A 12,411-nucleotide genomic window follows, 5' to 3' on the forward strand; every position below is an offset into this window, starting at 1 on the left:
ATAGTAGCAGGGTGCAAGATGCAGGCAGGGACAGCATACACTGAATTGCACAACAATGTTGCAGGAAATGTGTACAGAAACATCTGCGCTGAGTATGGACTGGACACTCCTCAGTCCAAGTGGAAACACCCGAGAAGGTAGTGGAGAGTGACAGAGCTAAGATCCCATGGGACTTCTAAATACAGACTGATAAGCAGGTACTGGCCAACCAACGAGATGTAGTAATATTGGATAAGCAACAAAAGAAAGCAATAGTAATAGATGTGGCAATCACAAATGACAGTAACATCATAAAGAAAGAATATGAGAAGCTGGAGAAATACCAGGGCTTGAATGAGCAGATAGGAAGGATGTGGAAGGTTAAAGCCAGAGTAATTCTGGTGGTGATAGGAGCATGTGGAGCTGTGACACCTGGGCTGGGAGAGTGGCTCCAACAAATCCCAAGAACAACGTCTGAGATCTCAGTGCAGAAGAGCGCATTACAGTACTAGGGACAGCAAGGGTAGTGCGCCGAACCCTCAAACTCCCAGGCTTCTGGCAGAGGAGCCGAGATATTCACATGCACCACCCGTAAAGGGTGAGAAAAATTTTATATATATCAGTAACAACAATACAATTGTGTGAGTAGGCTCTAGAGAAAATTAGTAAAGGTTGAAGAATTGTAGTAAGTATCATCTCATGTGGAAAATTATCAGTATTGAATATACATGTAAAAATAAAACTAGCTTTCTAGGTAGTTTTTTAAAAAATAATTTAATTTTTCAGTCAAATATTTTTAAATATGCTATTATATATCCAAATTCCGCGTGGCAATAAAGAGTGTGTACTTACCAAGAAAAGCAAATTCAAAGTTCAAATTAAATGTATTATCATAGTACTTCTTGGTTATTGTATACCACCCTGAGATTTGTTTTCTTGTGGGCATACACAGTAAATCCAAGAAACTAATAGAATCCATGGATGACTGCACCCAACAGGGCAGACAACCAGTGTACAAAAGATAACAAGCTGTGTAAATACAAAAGAAGTAATAATAATAAACAAATAAGCAATAAATGTTGAAAACATGAGATGAAGAGTCCTTTAAAATTAGTCTATAGATTGTGGAAACAGTTCAATGATGGGGCAAGTGAAGTTGAATGAAGTTATCCCCACTGGTTCAAGAGTCTGATGGCTGAGGGGTAATGAATGTTCCTGAATCTGGTGGAGTGAGTCCTGAGGTTCCTGTGCCTTCTCCTGATGGCAGCAGCAAGAAGAGAGCAAGACCTTGGTGGTGGGGTTCCTGATGATGGATTCTGCTTTCCTGCGACAACACTCCGTGTAGATGTGCTCAATGGTACTCGTGAAGGACTGGGCCGTGTCAACTACTTTCTTCCATTCAAAACCTGATATTTGGGATTTAATGGAAGTTGTACTCGTAGACTTTCCACATCCTCGTCTCTCTACGGTTTAGCTGTTTATGGCAGGTGACCCCACTGCGGTAACAGCACCCTTCTTGCCACATTTTAAAAAATATTATGACATGCATGGCAAACAGAGCCAGGTTTCTGCTGCATACTTGCTGATTGGCCTTGCTGGACACAGTCCCGCCCAATCTGCAGTTTGGGACTTGGGGATGGAAGTGGTGTGGGTCTCATTGAGCCATCCTGCAGGGTGTGAATGGTGATTTGTGCGTAGTCAAGCAGGAGCAGAGATAGTGGTTGATGTGCCGCACCCCTCCCCCTGCCCACAGACACAGGATAAACGGTTTTGTTGCCTCATTTGCATAATCTAGCATATTTCTCATTCATTTCATTCAGGGTTCCAATGAAATTACATAATTTATTACTTTTTTATTATATTTTAGTAATACTTCGTTAAAACAGTAAACATCTTGGCCCATTCAGAAACTCCTGTGGTTCCCAGTTTCTTATGCAAAATCTGGCATAGCCTTTGAGGTGTCATATGGCCCACGTTGAAAACCACTGTTCCAGAGAACCAATTTTTGTCCCTCATTATCCTTTGTTCTAAATATATCTGTAAATGGTGTATAATGGTTATCAGTGTGTTAATACAGATAAGAATATGGCTGAATCTGAAATAGAAAGATCGGAGAAAGTGAATAAGAAATAAAAGGGGCAAAGAGGGAGTATGGCGGTTGCCTAGCTGCTAACGGAAAGAGAATCTGAAAGTCTCCCACGGACAAATAAATCGTAATTCATAGAGGGTTTGGCGCAGTTAAGGACTATAAAGAACTTTACACATAGAGACAAGATACCAAGATGCTCCTTGCTGTAGTTGATTCCACTTTGGCTGATCCACATTTGGGGTATTATGGTGGAGACACACATAATATGATGAATGTAGAGACTTTGGAGAGTAGTGCAGAAGAGATTCACCAGGATGTTGCCTGTATTAATATTAGCTTTATGGAGAGGTTGGAAAAATTGGATTGTTTTCTCCAGCATTAGCGTCTACCCTCTCTAGTCTCCTAGTAATGATTTCCTCATCACCTAGAACGTTTTCAGTAGAACGGGGCAAATGAATACAGAGGTTGAAGACTTTCACTTAAAGAACGGTCTAAACAAGCGCGACGCTGTGGACACGGGCACGAGCGCCAGCGTGCTTGTCGGGGGTGATCCTATACCCAGCATGCCGTGTTGTTGCGCGCTCATGCGTCCGGCCCTACGTCAGTGCTGAGAGCCGCACGCGCTGTTGCCGGGTTGACGCTGAGATCTGCGGCTGTGAAACAAAATTGGCGTTGCCGACGGAGTGTCGACTCTGAGGTATTACCTTTTTCTAATACACTGGCTGTCGTGAGTTTCTTTAAAGAGTAATGAAAAGCACAATTGCCAGAATTCATTTTAAAACACGGAAGATCATCTACTCCTTTTTTTATTCTTTCTTTACCATTAAATGGTTTTGTAGAGCGATCCGTTGCGGATCAAGCTAACGTGATGACCCAGACCCGCCCCTGTTAAGTATTGATTGGATCGCTGTTGTCGCAGAAAATGGCGTCAGAGATTATTTGAATTCCGTGTGGTTAGTTTAGATGTCTATAGCTGAGTTGACGCTTGCAATCATGTTAGGTTGTATTTTGGCTTGCTGCGCTGGGGCCTAAACTGGGGTTTTAAAGCTTCTCTTTGATTTCTGGAAGCATTGCTTATTAAAGAATTTATTTCTTCTTGATTAACTTTGCGTCTTTAAAATTTCCTGGCTAACCTTGAGTCTTTCTTGCCTGAAAAGACAAAATGTGATTCATGGCATTAATACTACTATTAATTGTTTTGAAAGGAATTATGTGTAAATGTGTTCCCGAATGAGGATGCTCTCCTTTTAATTTTTAGTGATGTAGTGTTCCCTAGGTATCTGTGTCTGCCGAATAACCTCAGTATGCCCGCAGGAAAAATAATCTCAGGGTTGTATGTGGTGACATATATGTACTCTGATAATAAAATTTACTTTGAACTTTGAACCAAGCAATCTAGGGCAATTCAATTTATATTCCAGACAGAAATTCCCCTGACACTTTCAGATCATACATTCTTAACAATTTTTTGCATTGTTACATTATTTTACATTAGATTGTTAACAATTTGGCATCTCTGGTGTCATCAGGTAAACTGATCAAAACCTAAGTAACTAATAAAACAACCTGGTGCTTCTGTCATCTTCTGGAAGGTTTGGTATTCATGAGACAGAGAGTGCAGCTAAGACCATTACTGGGGGTGTACGCTGAGGTGACTCCTAATCTGGAACACAAACCTGTGGTCCGCTCTATTAACTCTGCGGTGATTAGTCGAGTGTCGAGCAAGATTAATATCGTCAAGGACAAGAGCAGAAAAGGAACAGGTGTCTAGTGCATTTGACTGGTCTGTTCTCATTGCTGCTGGCGGGCGGAAGGTGCAGGAGCCTTGGGTCCCATGCCGTCAGGTTCGGGAGCAGTTGTTGCCCAGCAGCCATCGGGCCATGGGACAGGCTTTACTCACTCAGCACAGAATGCACTCAGCAACTGGGGACTCTGCAAGTTGGTGGTGTTTTTTGTTGACTTTTTTTTAATTATTTGTGCGATTGGAGCAGGGTGCTATAGAGCTGAACTGAGTGCAGCTGTGGCCTGCACAGCATAGAACTGAATTTGTGGTTGTGGCCTGCAGCAATCAGGCCCCTGGACTGGCTTCACTTGCCTCACCGGCTCCGTGGCTGTAGGCTCACTTACGGGGACTCTGCGATTAATATTATTTGTGTACTTTTTATTGTTTGCATGATTTGTTCTTTTTTCCCCCCACACATTGAGTGTCTGGTATTGCTGTGCGGGATTTTCTTTAAATTGGTTCTATTGTGTTTCTTTGTCTTGTGACTGCCCACAAGAAGATGAACCTCAAGGTTATATATTGTATAGATATTTTGATAAATGTACTTTTTACTTTGAATTATATAAGATATGCATTTATAGTTAATTATTTAGCACATAATGAACTCAGTTGTTTATTTTAATTTTAGAATCCCAATCAGTTTTCTTTTGCTGTCTTATGTGCAATTTATTGTTTTGCAGTAGCAGTACAGTGCAAAGGCAAAATTACTGTAAGTTACAGAATAAATAGTACAAACAAATGAATGGTGAGATGGTGTGATTGGACCATTCAGAAACCTGAAGAAGCTGTTTCTAAATCATTGTGTGGGCCTTCAGCTCCTGTATCTCCTCCCTAATGGTAGTAACAAGAAGAAGCTATGTCTCAGCTGATGAGGGTCTTAAATGATGAATGCTGTCATCTTGAAATACTGTGCCTTGAATATGCCCTTGATGGTAGGGTGTGTTGTGTGCTTAATGTAGCTGGCTGAGCCTACAACCCTCTGTAGCCTCTTGTGATCATGTGCGTTGGAGGCTGCATGCCAGGTTGTAATGCAACTAGTCAGAATGTTCTCCATCTACAGACATTTGCAAAAGTCTTTGGTGTGCCTTTATTGTGATTGTATCAATAATTTGGGGCCAGGGCAGGTCCTCTGAGATGTTGACACCCTGCTCACCCTTTCCGTTGCTGATTCCTCAGTGAGTACTGTGTTTGATTTCCTGACTTCCTCTTCCTGAAGTCCACAATCTTCCTTGGTCTTGCTGACATTGAGTGTGACGTTGTTGTGATACCATTTAAACAGCTGGTCCATCTCATTCCTATATGCCTCTTCATCGCATCTGTGATTTTACCAATAACGTTGGTATAATCTACAAATTTATAGATGATGTTTGAATTGTGCCTAGCCACACAGTGAGCATAGAGAGAGTAGAGTAGTGGCTAAGCACACATCCTTGAAGTGTGCTTGTGTTGATTGTCACCAAGGAACAGATGTTAGTACCAATCTGCGATGAGGAAGATAAGGATCCATTTGCAGAGGAAGGTACAGAGACCCAGGTTCTGATGCTTGGTGACTAATACTGAGGGATGATGGTATTGAATAGAGAGCTGTAATTGATAACAGCAGTCTGTTGTATACTTCGCTGTTTTTGAGGTGTTCCAAAGTATAGTGGAGAGCCAGTGAGATTGTTTCTGCTGTAGACCTGTTGTGTTGGTAGGTGATTTGCAGAGGACAATTTTTGATTGATAATATTATTACCCAATTTACTATCTTAACAATTTGATATTTTTCCCTTCAGTTAGGTTGATGTGCTGTATTCTTTGTAATATTTATTCCTAATTTATCACTCACTTTGTTTAATGGTATTATGACTTCATACTATTGAGATTTCAAATAGTAGTAAATGCATTGGTTTCCAATTTATAATAAATCTCTCACTGTGTGCTCAATACTGCAAAATCTACTGAATAAACTCTGTTCTAAATGGTATTTTTCAGATTTACTTAAAAAATGTGCTGTATCTGTGATGGTGATATAGCTACCATTTTGTTTTGGATGACAGTGCATACTTATTGTATTCTGTGACTTTTCATGGAATTTATCAGTAGACTTCCGTTTACAGATAAAATGTTTTTTCTAGGGGGTATAATGAAAGAAGTGTTCAAATCTCTTCTAGTTACAAATCTGCATTTTTAATGTTCATATTCTCTATTGGCTTCAGTGTAAATTACTTAGAATTCTTGTTCCTCTCAATCATGACATTGAACAGCATGGATAGTATATCACAACATAATTCTGTTTAATTTATTTTGTAATATGTTTTGGAATTTAATGTTTTAAATGATGTTATAGGCAATAATGGTTCTAAGTAGTTGGATTAAAATATTTTAATTTTGTTATATGTCCTTTTGTAATGATTTTTTTAACTTAATAATAATAACCCAGAAATGGGCTTTGTGGCTCATTGAGACCATGCTGGCTGCTAGGAGGAAACATATTTGCTCCATTGCCTTGGACACAGTTAAAAATTTATCACACATTATTTCAATGTGTTTATTTTCCTTAAATTTAAAATTGGTTTAATTATAACTTGTCATCTATTACTTTGTCTATTGTACTCCAGGGTCACAGACAGAGGAGAAGCAGAGGGATAATAATAAATTGAACTCTTTCCATTTTCCAGGTTGTAACAGGAAAAAACAGTGTATTCTCAATTAGAGAGCACATCGATGGAAAAATATTAAACTTTCTATAGTTGTGTAGCTTTAAGAAAATAATTGGTAAATTTAAATATTTGGAAGCATTGAGGGTAAAGGTAGGGTGAGAGGCTAATTAATAATTGGACCAAGGCAGGTTAACTTGATTCATTCTTCATTCTATAGCCGTATACCTTGTCCTCATTTTTTAAATTTCCATTATCAATTCCCATATGGGACACTAATGTAAGTGCTTGTGTATCCTGGGTATGGTATATTATTAGCACATCTACCACTGGTGGTGCAACAGTGCTTCGATTGGCAGACAATTTATAGCTATAATTGTGGTATTGTGCATCCATGACTAGTTTTTATTTTATTGTGGCCATTAACATTTCATTGTCAGTTGCAAGTCTTTAATTTACCAAAGATACTGCTACATATTTCTGTAGTCAAAAGTGCAGCTTTTCATTATTGAGGAAAGTGCTGTCTTACGTTTATATTAAAAAATGTTCAAATAGGAATGGCTGCTGGGCAACTTTAAGTAATCAGGATATTATAGTGAGTGATCCTATCTGTGTGACTGCCAACAGGGGAGACGCGGTAGCAGATTCAAGTGGTCAATGATTTCTTCGCAGTGAAGTCATAAGTAAACAGTAGTGTGTTATCTGCACATCTGCTAAACTGAATGCTATTTTGATTATTGAAAGGCTGGAGACTTGTTGGAGAAAAGCAAGTGTTTTTTTGAAAGTTATGCTTAAAACTGAAGGGTATACATCTGCATTGGTGCACAATAATACAAAATGTAGTTGCGATTACTTCTAAATGTATGGTTAATCTTGATCAAAATGTTAATTCTGGGCTAGTGTAGATGATTAACAAGTTTATAACCAAATATACTATCCTTGTGAATTTAAGAGTTTTATGTTGCTATCCTTACATGCAGCAGGTTGCAATAAAGACTCCTTTGCAGGGGCATTTTTTAAAAAAAGGTATGAATTGTGCTGTTAGAAAACTTGAGTAGATTTGATTGCTTGAAGGAAGTAGTTTCACATAATTGCCAAGTTTGTGCTCAATTTAAAAAAAAATAGCTTCAGGAATGTGGAAGAAACAAAGTGGCCTTGATTTCATTTTTTCTCTCTCTGGAACTGTCATTCTAATGATGAGGAGCTTGTTGAGGCATGCATGGCTTGTGTTATGGCATGCAGCTGTGATTTCTATTTGTAACGTAGACCTCAGCAAAATTTGAAAGGGTTAAGGAATCTTGTATATCAGAGGCTATTAAGGTGGCTCTGAATTAATATCAGATGTAGATTTGTATGGTATTGCTGTGGTGAAAGATAAAGACCGAGGGAATGTCATTCATGTTCTGTCTGGGCAGGAGGCTGAGTGAGAGCATGCGTGAGGGAAATGAAGAAGGTGCCAGTGAGGACTCCATTAACCACAACAAAGGGGAGGCCATCTTTCCTGAAAAAGGAATACATTTCAAATATTTTGAAGTGGAAAGGCTCAATCTTGAGAACAAGTGCAACAGAGACTGAAAAACTGAGAGAAAAAGATAACGTTCTCTGAAGTGAAAGGATGGCAGAAGGTGTAGTCTCGGCAGAGTGCGATGTCATTGGATTATGGTAAATGTCAGTAGATAGTTTGTCTCCTAAGATGGAGGCACAGAGATCCAGAAAAGGAAGATAGGTGTTGGAAATTTAAAGTTGATAAAATTGAGTAGTTCTGCATGGGGGCAGGAGGCAGCACTGATATAGTCATCAAGGTAGCAGCTAAAGGTATGGGAATTGGTGCCAAAGTTTGGAACAAAGGCAAGCCATGCAAACGTCCTTTTCAACGCCTTTGATTTGTAAAATGTGAAAGCAATCAAAAGACTAGTTCAGTGCAAGAACAGGTTTTTCCTGGCAGAGGAGAGTGTGGTAGATGGAAACTGGTTAGATCTGTGTTTGTGGAAGAAATAGTGAGCCTAAGGTTCACCTATTTAGATCACCCATGATTATGTTGAATTCCACATCAGGCTTGAAAGGCCTGATGATTTAATCCAATTTTCTTGAGCTCCTGTGATGCTTGAACTGATTGTATTTAAAAATCAAATGATCTAGTCAAAGTGTGAAGTATGTACATTTGGAGGTCCAAATCACTGGGTGCATTGTACTGAGAAAACTGATGGAGTTATCAAATTGTCTCAGGTCTGTATCAACCAGATTACAACTTAATTTGAGATCATTTGATGGCTCAATGTTCTGTTCTCCTTGTGAAACCTTTAATCAGTTGTCTCACACAAATATTGTATTTCCTACATTAATTGCAAAAGGACATGTACTTAGGGAAACTTGCATCTAATGGTTAACTGTTGATTAAGACAGTAAATTTCACCTAAATCTAGTAACAGCCTGTGGTTTCTGTGAAATAGAATAATGCAAATTATGTTTCCAGTACACATGGTCAATTTCACATCCTCTTAACATCTTTAAAAGCTTTTGTGCCTCCAGACCCTGGTAACTGTTTATGGTAGAAATAGATGTCAGTTTTCTTTTTTACATGTCCACATTGCATTAGGCTGGGGTTCTTTGTATTTGTTGAGGATGTCTCCGCAGAAGAGAACAAGGAGGTGAAAGCACAATGCAAAATCCACATAAGTTCAACCGCTGGAAACATCTCCGCAGAATATGATTCTGAGGATACTGCATAGTAAGAAAATGGGTCAAACGCAAAGTCTGTTGAACTTGATATTGTGCCTGATTCTGTCAAAGAAAGAGTCAGATTAGCATCAGTTTATGACAGTAATGCAAGAGATAACTGACGCACTTTGGTGTGCCTACGTAAGAGCTCAGTCCTGTAATAACTGACACCACATTACATATCCATTTCCAACTCAATGTGGTTAAAATCAGTTAGATTTATTATGTCTATCTGATATGAAACTGACCACTTGTTTGCATTTCCTTCCATATATGTCCAAGTTTAGGACTCCCGCTAAACAAGGAAACCTGAAGTTCTACACAGCTTGCCAAAGATTTTCTGTCTCTTCTCCGACTTGGGACTTCTCATGGCATTCAGTGACATTGCCTTCCACAAATTCCCATCTGAAGAACAGATATCCTTCTTTTTCAAAGAAGGGGGCTTACCTTCCTCCACCATCAATGCTGCCCTCAATGACATACATTCCATCTCGTGCACGTCTGCTCCTAACCCATCCTCCCACCACCTTGCCAAGGACAGGGTTCCTCTTGTCTTCACCTACCACCCCACCAGCCTCTGCGTCCAACAAGTAATTCTCCGAAACTTCTACCATCTCAAATGGGATCCCACCACCTGGCAAATTTTTCGCTCCCCCCGCCCCACACATTCTGCTTTCCACAGGGTTTGCTCCCTATGCAACTCCCTTGTCCATTCCTCCCTCCTCGCTGATCTCCGACCTGGCAAGCGGAACAAATGATACACCTGCCCTGACACCACCTCCCTCACTAACATTCAGGGCCCTAAACAGTCCTTCCAGATGAGGTAACACTTCACCTGTGAGTCTTTTGGGGCCATATACTGTGTTCAGTGCTCCTGGTGTGGCCTCCTGTATATCGGTGATACCTGCTGTAGATTGGGAGATGGCTTCACCGAGCACCTGTGCTCCATCCACCAGAAAAAGTGGGATTTCCCAGTGGCCACCCATTTTAATTCCACTTCCTATTCCCATTCCAATATGTCCATCCATTGCCTCCACAACTGTTGTGATGAGGCCACGCTTGGGTTGGAGGAACAACAACTTATATTCTGTTTGGGTATCCTCCAACCTGATGGGATGAAGATTGATTTCTCTGACTGAGTAATGCCCTCCACACGGTCCCTTCCTTCACCATTTCCCATAACCTTTTTCTTTCTCTCACGTTATCTCCTTGCCCGCCCATTGCTTCCTCTGGTGCTCCTCTCCCCCCTTTTCTTTCTTCCATGGCCTTGCTCTTTTACCAATCAACTTCCCAGCTCTTTACTTCCTCCTTCCCCCTCCAGGTTTTACCTATCACCCTGTGTTTCTCTCTTCCCTTCCCCCCACCTTTTAAATCTACTCCTCAGCATTTTTCTCCAGTCCTGCCAAAGGGTTTTGGCCCAAAATGTTGATTGTACTCTTTTTTCTAGATGCTGCCTGGCCTGCTGAGTTCCTCCAGCATCTTGTGTGCATTGCTCAGATTTCCAGCATCTGCAGATTTTCTTTTGTTTGCGCTACATGTGCTTATTTGGCTACCATGTACTGTGACATCTATCCATTGAGTCTTAGTCAGACTAGGGCTGGCATGCAACATAGCCTATTTATTTGAATAAAAAGGAATCTTTTACTTTGATGTGATTATACCAGAAGGGTGAGCTAACAGGGTGGAAGGCATTTAAAAGTGAGATGGAAGGAATTCAGTGTCAGCGTAAGGGTAGGAAGCTAAGATAGTAAGATGGAGGAACCTTGCTGTTGATCAGTGACTTTTGATCAGGAAAATGCAGCAGCCAAAGTTATTCATGGGAAATTAATGCCAAATGATTCCTTTGAGGTTTATAGGGGATATAGGAGAGTAGTAAGAAAGAAATTAGGAAGGCAGCAATAAGCCAGGAAATTACTTTAGCAAGTAGCATTGAGGAGAATTCTAAACCTTGTAAAATATCACAAAAGAAAAAAAGTTAGCTAATGAAAGAGTAGGTCTACTCTGCAACCAAAGGGTTAATGTACGAAGCCAGGAGATATGTACAAAGTATTTCTCATGGGTAGGATGTGGTTAAGTGAGGCCTGTGCTGATGTTCTGGAACATGTCTATATCAGGAAGGAGGAAGTGTTAGAAATATTAGCACACTTTAAGGTGGATAACTCCCTGAAGCCGTATGTTATCTTTCCTTGGATGCTCAGGCAAACAAAGGAGGAAAGGCTGCCAGGGTTGGGCTCTGGTATTTTTGTGTCCATATTAGCCTTGTGTGGGGTACCAAAATTACAGGAGAGCTGATGTTTTCTTCCTTATTTAAAAGTGATAAGTCTGGAAAGTACAGGCCAGTGAGCTTTGCATCACTGATATGGAAGTTGTTGGGGGGAAAAAAACTGAAGGATCAGATTAATGTTCACTTGTAAAGGTAGGGATTGATTAGGAGTGAGCATGGCAGGAGTGATCATGTCTCGCAAACTTGAGTTTTCTGATGAGGTAACGAAGTCTACATGGTTTACACTTCATTAAAACTTTTTGACAAGATCCTAGGTTTGTCCAAAATGATATGCCACATGGGGATCTGAGGTATACTGAGAAACTGGATCCAAAATTGAGTGATGATATGAGGCAGAGGATGGTAAGGGGATGGGTGTTTTTTTGACAAGGTCTGTAACAAGTGATCTATGACAGGGATTGGTGCTCAGACCTTCTCTGGCATCCGTTAGTCTTGCGAGACCATGGATCTGCGCCTGGAAAGTCTGGGCAACGTTGTATGGAAGACCAGCAGTTGCCCATGCTGCAAATCTCCTCTCTCCAATGTTGTCTAAGGGAAGGGCATTAGGACCCATGCACTTGGCACCAGTGTTGTCACAGAGCAATGTGTGATTAACTGCCTTGCTCAAGGACACAACACATTCCCTCGGCTGGGGCTCGAACTCACGACCTTCAGGTCGGTAGTCCATTGTCTTAACCACTTGGCCACGTGCCCACTGCTCAGACCTGAGTAATTTATATAAGTGACCTTTATGAGATCTCATTGTGCATGGGTGGAGAATGAGGGGATGAGTGAGAAGCTGGGAGGTGATGAGAGGAAAAGGTAAAGGGCAGAAGAAGGTATCAGCTGGGAGAGGACAATGGACTATGGGAGAAAGGGAAGGAGGAGGGACACCAGAGGGAGGTGATGGGCCAGTGAGGAAAAGCGAAGGGGTAAGAGG

The 12,411-nt window shown here is 40.7% G+C and overlaps 1 protein-coding gene across 6 annotated transcripts in view; it reads left to right on the forward strand.

Moving 5' to 3' along the window:
- The first annotated feature begins 2,682 nt into the window (after positions 1 to 2,682).
- rnf6 (ring finger protein (C3H2C3 type) 6) overlaps positions 2,683 to 12,411 on the forward strand; it is a 52,307-nt gene continuing 42,578 nt past the window's right edge. For 2 of the 6 annotated variants that reach the window (XM_072263004.1, XM_072263008.1), the window contains exon 1: positions 2,699 to 2,765. The gene's annotated coding sequence lies outside the window, so the exon portion shown is untranslated. Of the gene's footprint in view, positions 2,766 to 12,411 lie in introns of all 6 variants that reach the window. The other 4 variants (XM_072263006.1, XM_072263009.1, XM_072263005.1 and 1 more) reach the window with 4 other exon arrangements.

The sequence above is a fragment of the Mobula birostris genome, chromosome 7, assembly GCF_030028105.1.
Source record: "Mobula birostris isolate sMobBir1 chromosome 7, sMobBir1.hap1, whole genome shotgun sequence".
NCBI classification, from domain to species: domain Eukaryota; kingdom Metazoa; phylum Chordata; class Chondrichthyes; order Myliobatiformes; family Myliobatidae; genus Mobula; species Mobula birostris.